Genomic DNA, 9,367 nt, shown 5'->3' on the forward strand with positions numbered 1-9,367 from the left:
AGACGGGGAGGCACCACTGCTATGAAGACTTTCAGCCCCGGGAACTGTAGTAGTATCAGGCCCAACGCCGGGTCCTACAATGACACTCCTATGTTAACCAAATGGAAATTTGGATAAGTAAGGAGGATCGGGATAAGAAAATCGTATGCATACCTGCAATCCCCCCGTCCTCAGATGCAGCCGGGATGCCAAGAGTCATGAGAGTATCGGCCCAAGCGGCTGGTCCTATGATGGCATTCTCTTATTAGTCAAAATAAAAAATTTTAGACGAATAAGAAGGATTGGGATAGTACAGTCATCTGCATACCTGTAGATCCATCATCCGTAGGCATTTGAGGGATGCCAGGAGTCATATGAGAATCAGTCTTAGTGGCTGGTCCTATGATTGCACTCATATATTAGTCAAAAGACGGATGAACATAGAAAAGCACAATATCCCTAAATCGTATGCATACCTGCAAGCCCGTCACTCTGAGGCAAACTGGATATGCCAGGGATAGATACCGGGCTAACTCCAATGGTTGACACTGCGATAATCAATCATTCATTAGTCAAAGAATCAGATATGTACCGGTAGATGAATCATTCCCAAAGAATGGTCTCTCGGTCCCTCTGGTCATTAGTCATATGAAATATCGGGCAAGAGGGAGAAAATCAGATATATACCGGTAGATGAATCGTTCCCGAAGAATGGTCTCTCGGTCCCTCTGGAAGTCTGCTCAGCCAACATGTCAGCTAATAAGCCGGCATCCGGCTTCGAGAAGCTTGGCCCCTCCATCGCAACATCTGCAGGGTAACCTGAATGTTAAAGGATGAGGAAAGCTCGAGAAGATACTTTCAGCAAAAAAACAGGAAGTCTTCCTTCCCCATGCTTGAGGAAAATGACATTGAATGTGGATATACCTGAATAAGGGACTGCGGGCTCAACATTATTCATCTGTTCGAGATCGATATTTAGATCAATGCCCAAAGACCCGTCGTGAAGAGCGTCGCACATTTGTTGCACAAAGCAATCCATGTTGTCAACACCAGGGGACGCCGAACCCGGCGGGAGTTCGCCCTCTTCAAAGAAATCTGGAGCACAAAACATGGTTACAAATCCCAAAAGGTAAACAACCTTGAAGCAAGAGCAATTGAATGTTACCTCCCCCTCCATCGGCGGTGCTCCCTAAGTCCACTCCAGGGAGATAGAATATAAAATTCTTCCTCTCCTCGGACCTTTCCGATGCTCGGAGTGGCGACCCCACTCCCAGTTCATCATTCCGGGTGCTCGGAGTGGAGATCCCATTCCCAGTTCATCCTTCCAGATACTGGGGGTGGAGAATCCCACCTCGAGTTTCTTTTCCAGCTGAAGATAGAATATAAAATTCTTCCTCTTTAGCACCGGGAGATAGAATATAAAATTCTTCCTCTCCTCGGACCTTTCCGATGCTCGGAGTGGCGACCCCACTCCCAGTTCATCATTCCGGGTGCTCGGAGTGGAGATCCCATTCCCAGTTCATCCTTCCAGATACTGGGGGTGGAGAATCCCACCTCGAGTTTCTTTTCCAGCTGAAGATAGAATATAAAATTCTTCCTCTTTAGCACCGGGAGATAGAATATAAAATTCTTCCTCTCCTCGGACCTTTCCGATGCTCGGAGTGGCGACCCCACTCCCAGTTCATCATTCCGGGTGCTCGGAGTGGAGATCCCATTCCCAGTTCATCCTTCCAGATACTGGGGGTGGAGAATCCCACCTCGAGTTTCTTTTCCAGCTGAAGATAGAATATAAAATTCTTCCTCTTTAGCACCGGGAGATAGAATATAAAATTCTTCCTCTCCTCGGACCTTTCCGATGCTCGGAGTGGCGACCCCACTCCCAGTTCATCATTCCGGGTGCTCGGAGTGGAGATCCCATTCCCAGTTCATCCTTCCAGATACTGGGGGTGGAGAATCCCACCTCGAGTTTCTTTTCCAGCTGAAGATAGAATATAAAATTCTTCCTCTTTAGCACCGGGAGATAGAATATAAAATTCTTCCTCTCCTCGGACCTTTCCGATGCTCGGAGTGGCGACCCCACTCCCAGTTCATCATTCCGGGTGCTCGGAGTGGAGATCCCATTCCCAGTTCATCCTTCCAGATACTGGGGGTGGAGAATCCCACCTCGAGTTTCTTTTCCAGCTGAAGATAGAATATAAAATTCTTCCTCTTTAGCACCGGGAGATAGAATATAAAATTCTTCCTCTCCTCGGACCTTTCCGATGCTCGGAGTGGCGACCCCACTCCCAGTTCATCATTCCGGGTGCTCGGAGTGGAGATCCCATTCCCAGTTCATCCTTCCAGATACTGGGGGTGGAGAATCCCACCTCGAGTTTCTTTTCCAGCTGAAGATAGAATATAAAATTCTTCCTCTTTAGCACCGGGAGATAGAATATAAAATTCTTCCTCTCCTCGGACCTTTCCGATGCTCGGAGTGGCGACCCCACTCCCAGTTCATCATTCCGGGTGCTCGGAGTGGAGATCCCATTCCCAGTTCATCCTTCCAGATACTGGGGGTGGAGAATCCCACCTCGAGTTTCTTTTCCAGCTGAAGATAGAATATAAAATTCTTCCTCTTTAGCACCGGGAGATAGAATATAAAATTCTTCCTCTCCTCGGACCTTTCCGATGCTCGGAGTGGCGACCCCACTCCCAGTTCATCATTCCGGGTGCTCGGAGTGGAGATCCCATTCCCAGTTCATCCTTCCAGATACTGGGGGTGGAGAATCCCACCTCGAGTTTCTTTTCCAGCTGAAGATAGAATATAAAATTCTTCCTCTTTAGCACCGGGAGATAGAATATAAAATTCTTCCTCTCCTCGGACCTTTCCGATGCTCGGAGTGGCGACCCCACTCCCAGTTCATCATTCCGGGTGCTCGGAGTGGAGATCCCATTCCCAGTTCATCCTTCCAGATACTGGGGGTGGAGAATCCCACCTCGAGTTTCTTTTCCAGCTGAAGATAGAATATAAAATTCTTCCTCTTTAGCACCGGGAGATAGAATATAAAATTCTTCCTCTCCTCGGACCTTTCCGATGCTCGGAGTGGCGACCCCACTCCCAGTTCATCATTCCGGGTGCTCGGAGTGGAGATCCCATTCCCAGTTCATCCTTCCAGATACTGGGGGTGGAGAATCCCACCTCGAGTTTCTTTTCCAGCTGAAGATAGAATATAAAATTCTTCCTCTTTAGCACCGGGAGATAGAATATAAAATTCTTCCTCTCCTCGGACCTTTCCGATGCTCGGAGTGGCGACCCCACTCCCAGTTCATCATTCCGGGTGCTCGGAGTGGAGATCCCATTCCCAGTTCATCCTTCCAGATACTGGGGGTGGAGAATCCCACCTCGAGTTTCTTTTCCAGCTGAAGATAGAATATAAAATTCTTCCTCTTTAGCACCGGGAGATAGAATATAAAATTCTTCCTCTCCTCGGACCTTTCCGATGCTCGGAGTGGCGACCCCACTCCCAGTTCATCATTCCGGGTGCTCGGAGTGGAGATCCCATTCCCAGTTCATCCTTCCAGATACTGGGGGTGGAGAATCCCACCTCGAGTTTCTTTTCCAGCTGAAGATAGAATATAAAATTCTTCCTCTTTAGCACCGGGAGATAGAATATAAAATTCTTCCTCTCCTCGGACCTTTCCGATGCTCGGAGTGGCGACCCCACTCCCAGTTCATCATTCCGGGTGCTCGGAGTGGAGATCCCATTCCCAGTTCATCCTTCCAGATACTGGGGGTGGAGAATCCCACCTCGAGTTTCTTTTCCAGCTGAAGATAGAATATAAAATTCTTCCTCTTTAGCACCGGGAGATAGAATATAAAATTCTTCCTCTCCTCGGACCTTTCCGATGCTCGGAGTGGCGACCCCACTCCCAGTTCATCATTCCGGGTGCTCGGAGTGGAGATCCCATTCCCAGTTCATCCTTCCAGATACTGGGGGTGGAGAATCCCACCTCGAGTTTCTTTTCCAGCTGAAGATAGAATATAAAATTCTTCCTCTTTAGCACCGGGAGATAGAATATAAAATTCTTCCTCTCCTCGGACCTTTCCGATGCTCGGAGTGGCGACCCCACTCCCAGTTCATCATTCCGGGTGCTCGGAGTGGAGATCCCATTCCCAGTTCATCCTTCCAGATACTGGGGGTGGAGAATCCCACCTCGAGTTTCTTTTCCAGCTGAAGATAGAATATAAAATTCTTCCTCTTTAGCACCGGGAGATAGAATATAAAATTCTTCCTCTCCTCGGACCTTTCCGATGCTCGGAGTGGCGACCCCACTCCCAGTTCATCATTCCGGGTGCTCGGAGTGGAGATCCCATTCCCAGTTCATCCTTCCAGATACTGGGGGTGGAGAATCCCACCTCGAGTTTCTTTTCCAGCTGAAGATAGAATATAAAATTCTTCCTCTTTAGCACCGGGAGATAGAATATAAAATTCTTCCTCTCCTCGGACCTTTCCGATGCTCGGAGTGGCGACCCCACTCCCAGTTCATCATTCCGGGTGCTCGGAGTGGAGATCCCATTCCCAGTTCATCCTTCCAGATACTGGGGGTGGAGAATCCCACCTCGAGTTTCTTTTCCAGCTGAAGATAGAATATAAAATTCTTCCTCTTTAGCACCGGGAGATAGAATATAAAATTCTTCCTCTCCTCGGACCTTTCCGATGCTCGGAGTGGCGACCCCACTCCCAGTTCATCATTCCGGGTGCTCGGAGTGGAGATCCCATTCCCAGTTCATCCTTCCAGATACTGGGGGTGGAGAATCCCACCTCGAGTTTCTTTTCCAGCTGAAGATAGAATATAAAATTCTTCCTCTTTAGCACCGGGAGATAGAATATAAAATTCTTCCTCTCCTCGGACCTTTCCGATGCTCGGAGTGGCGACCCCACTCCCAGTTCATCATTCCGGGTGCTCGGAGTGGAGATCCCATTCCCAGTTCATCCTTCCAGATACTGGGGGTGGAGAATCCCACCTCGAGTTTCTTTTCCAGCTGAAGATAGAATATAAAATTCTTCCTCTTTAGCACCGGGAGATAGAATATAAAATTCTTCCTCTCCTCGGACCTTTCCGATGCTCGGAGTGGCGACCCCACTCCCAGTTCATCATTCCGGGTGCTCGGAGTGGAGATCCCATTCCCAGTTCATCCTTCCAGATACTGGGGGTGGAGAATCCCACCTCGAGTTTCTTTTCCAGCTGAAGATAGAATATAAAATTCTTCCTCTTTAGCACCGGGAGATAGAATATAAAATTCTTCCTCTCCTCGGACCTTTCCGATGCTCGGAGTGGAGATCCCACTCCCAGTTCATCCTTCCAGATACTGGGGGTGGAGAATCCCACCTCGAGTTTCTTTTCCAGCTGAAGATAGAATATAAAATTCTTCCTCTTTAGCACCGGGAGATAGAATATAAAATTCTTCCTCTCCTCGGACCTTTCCGATGCTCGGAGTGGCGACCCCACTCCCAGTTCATCATTCCGGGTGCTCGGAGTGGAGATCCCATTCCCAGTTCATCCTTCCAGATACTGGGGGTGGGGAATCCCACCTCAAGTTTCCTTTTCCAGCTGAAGATAGAATATAAAATTCTTCCTCTTTAGCACCGGGAGATAGAATATAAAATTCTTCCTCTCCTCGGACCTTTCCGATGCTCGGAGTGGCGACCCCACTCCCAGTTCATCATTCCGGGTGCTCGGAGTGGAGATCCCATTCCCAGTTCATCCTTCCAGATACTGGGGGTGGAGAATCCCACCTCGAGTTTCTTTTCCAGCTGAAGATAGAATATAAAATTCTTCCTCTTTAGCACCGGGAGATAGAATATAAAATTCTTCCTCTCCTCGGACCTTTCCGATGCTCGGAGTGGCGACCCCCCTCCCAGTTCATCATTCCGGGTGCTCGGAGTGGAGATCCCATTCCCAGTTCATCCTTCCAGATACTGGGGGTGGGGAATCCCACCTCAAGTTTCTTTTCCAGCGGGAGATAGAATATAAAATTCTTCCTCTCCTATTTTGACACAACTTTCAACTTCCAATCCGCGCACTTGGTGCATGGGGAATTTTATCCCGAATCCTAAGTAGGGATAAGTCAACACCTAACACGTGTTGCCGGGTAGCCTATTCCCGTGACAAGGGCAAAGTCTACGTATTCGAAGTCGTAGCATTAAGTCTAAGGGAGTTCATTCCTTTAGCACAACGTTACATGCGGAACGGATTTCGACAATCCGCATGCTAGCCCGATTCAAACGGTAATCGGTAAAGGCATATCAAACCCGTTGAAGGCTGGGGGTTTGCCAAAAACCCCAAAGTCAATGCCTAACACGCGTTGCCGGGTAGTCTATTCCCGTAAGAAAGACGAAGTCTATGTATTCAAAGTCATAGCATCAAATCTAAGAAAAGCAATTTTCTTAGCACAACGTTACATGTGGGACGGATCTAGACAATCCACATGCTAGCCCGATTCAAACGGTGATCGGTAAAGGCATATCAAACCCGTTGATGGCTGGGGGTTTGCCAAAAATCCCATAAAATCTGTCATTCAGAAGAAATGCAGACAAATCACAAGAAAGAAGCAAATGTGGAGTTTCTATTAATAGGTCAAGTCAAAAGCATACAACAAAGAGCTCATTAGCCCGAAGGCAACTGACGGCTAAGAATATGAGACTTTAAGCTAAAAAGTCTATCTGCATAACTCTGCTCAAGTCCCGCCTGCAGATCTGCTCGGGCAGATTCCTCAGAACAGCTCAAGATCTCCGCAGCTTCACTCTTCAACTTCATCAATCCCTCCTGAGTGGATCCGAACTCCTCGAGTACCTGGTCACGGGAACGCTCTAGTCCGATCAAGTCATCTGCGATAAGAACGGCGGATTCCTCGGCACGCTTCAAGGCCTCCTTCAACCTAGTCGCTTCCTCGCGATTCGAGTCCAAGGAACGGAGTAACTCAGCTTTCTCCCTATCCATCCTCGCCATGTTAGCCATTAGATGCGCAAGGGAGCTCTCGCGTGACTGAAGCTCACGCCCGACGGAAGATCTCAGTTCACGCCACTGCTCCATCCTATGCTCTAACTCAGAGGATACGAAAGAAGAAGTCCCGGTAACCTCCAGTTCCTTCAACTCTCGTATCTCTGACTCCAGGGCAGCGAAATCAGCAGTGAAGGAATCAGCCAGTTCCGGGTATCCTTCTTCCCTCATCATCGTCATGTGGCGAGAGAAGGAACGCCGGAACTGATCGAAGCCGCCTCCTCGGTGGAGAAGCTTCTCGATCAAGCCATTATACCAGGCGGTGAAGAAGCTGAGGTCCGTACGGAAAGCCTCTCCGTCAGGATCAGTATCGGCCAAAAGGCTACGGACACGCTCGTGCAAAGAAGATCGAGATCCTACAAGCAACAACTTGGAAGCTCAGTGAACTATCGAATATGGAAAGGAAAGTCAAAAGGCAGGTTCCGAACATACCGACGCCAACGGATGTCCCATCGGGTTGAGAGCCGACAGGCTCCGGGACAGCAGCAGAAGAGGGTACGTCAGCCCCTGCAGACATATTGCTCGCACCACTCGGCAGAGACGGGGAGGCACCACTGCTATGAGGACTTTCAACCCCGGGGACTGTAGCAGTATCAGGCTGAACGCCTGGTCCTACAGTGACATTCCTATGTTAACCAAATGGAAATTTGGACAAGTAAGGAGAATCGGGATAAGGAGGTCGTATACATACCTGCAATCCCCATGTCCTCAGATGCAGCCGGAATGCCAAGAGTCATAAGAGTATCGGCCCAAGCTGCTGGTCCTATGATGACACTCTCTTATTAGTCAAAATGAAAATTTAGACGAATAAGAAGAATTGGGATCTGCATACCTGTAGATCCATTATCCGCGGGCATTTGAGGGATGTCAGGAGTCATATGAGAATCAGTCCTAGCGGCTGGTCCTATGATTGCACTCATTAGTCAAAAGACAGATAAACATAGGAAAGTACAATATCCCTGAATCGTATACATACCTGCAAGCCCGTCGCTCTGAGGCAAACTGGATATGCCAGGGATAGATACCGGGCTAACTCCAATGGTTGACGCTGCGATAATCAATCATTCATTAGTCATATGAAATATCGGGCAAGAGGGAGAAAATCAGATATATACCGGTAGATGAATCGTTCCCGAAGAATGGTCTCTCGGTCCCTCTGGAAGTCTGCTCAGCCAGCATGTCAGCTAATAAGCCGGCATCCGGCTTCGAGAAGCTTGGCCCCTCCATCGCAACATCTGCAGGGTAACCCAAATGTTGAAGGATGAGGAAAGCTCAAACGAGAAATCTTCCTTCACCTTACATAAGGAAAATGACATTGGATGCGGATATACCTGAATAAGGGATTGTGGGCTCAACATTATTTATCTGCTCAAGATCGATGTTAAGGTCGATGCCCAAAGACCCATCGTGAAAAGCGTCGCACATTTGTTGCACAAAGCAATCCATGTTGTCAACGCCAGGGGACGCCGAACCCGGTGGGAGTTCGCCCTCTTCGAAGAAACCTGGAGCACAAAACATGGTTACAAATCCCAAAAGGTAAACAACCTTGAAGCAAGAGCAATTGAATGTTACCTCCCCCTCCATCAGCGGTGGTCCCTAAGTCCACTCCATAGGGACGCTGACCGTCATGGGGCTTATGGGCGGTCTTCTTCCTCTTCGGAGCACCCACCCTCCGAGGGCCAACGGGTCGAACATGCGCAGGCCTATCACACGTTTCAACGTGTGTAGGAGCTGGTGGCTCATGATCATCGGCTGTCCTACCTAAAGTGACAATAGCCATTTCAATGAAAAAGAGCTGTCATTTATGGAAAAAGAAAATTAAAAGAGACAAGACAAACCGGTATCGAGATCCCCTCTGCCGGTATCTGCATCCACATACTCTTCCTCGGAGGTCTCATCATCATCATCCGTAGGGAGGAGCTCTTCTTCGTCTGTGAGAAGAGATTTGGCATGCCCTTTTTTCCGCTTCCGAGCAAGCTCAGCCTTGCGACCAGCCATCATAGCAGCCCGGACCGCATACTCGGACTGTAACTCTGAGAGGCTCTTCACGCTGATGGACTCATAGGCAGAAAGCAACCACTTGCAGCTGAGGAAAGTGATCAGTGGCTTATGCCTATACGAAGGAAGAGCAAAGCGAGCTCCAGTACAGCCCACCATCGTCCATAGCCACGCTCGTACGCCATCAATCAATCCTCCCTCAACCTGAAGGCTACGGCTCGGATTCCCAACATACAGTTGGTCGTCGTTTGTTTGAAAAGAGTTGTATCTATTTTGTTTTCATTGTGTACCGGTCTTATAAAAAGGCTATCTTTTTATTTCATTGTAACGATCAAAGTTGTAATGAATG

At 48.6% G+C, this 9,367-nt stretch overlaps 1 long non-coding RNA gene across 1 annotated transcript; it reads right to left on the minus strand.

The window, feature by feature from the left end:
• Window positions 1–7,746: 7,746 nt before the first annotated feature.
• LOC109828472 lies at window positions 7,747–8,060 on the minus strand. The gene is made up of 3 exons (XR_002243697.1): window positions 7,997–8,060; window positions 7,853–7,924; window positions 7,747–7,783 (listed from the first exon to the last, which is right to left on the minus strand). It is a non-coding gene; the product is annotated as an uncharacterized LOC109828472 (long non-coding RNA).
• Window positions 8,061–9,367: the final 1,307 nt, after the last annotated feature.

Source organism: Asparagus officinalis, unplaced genomic scaffold (genome assembly GCF_001876935.1).
Source record: "Asparagus officinalis unplaced genomic scaffold, Aspof.V1 AsparagusV1_Un1661, whole genome shotgun sequence".
NCBI lineage: Eukaryota > Viridiplantae > Streptophyta > Magnoliopsida > Asparagales > Asparagaceae > Asparagus > Asparagus officinalis.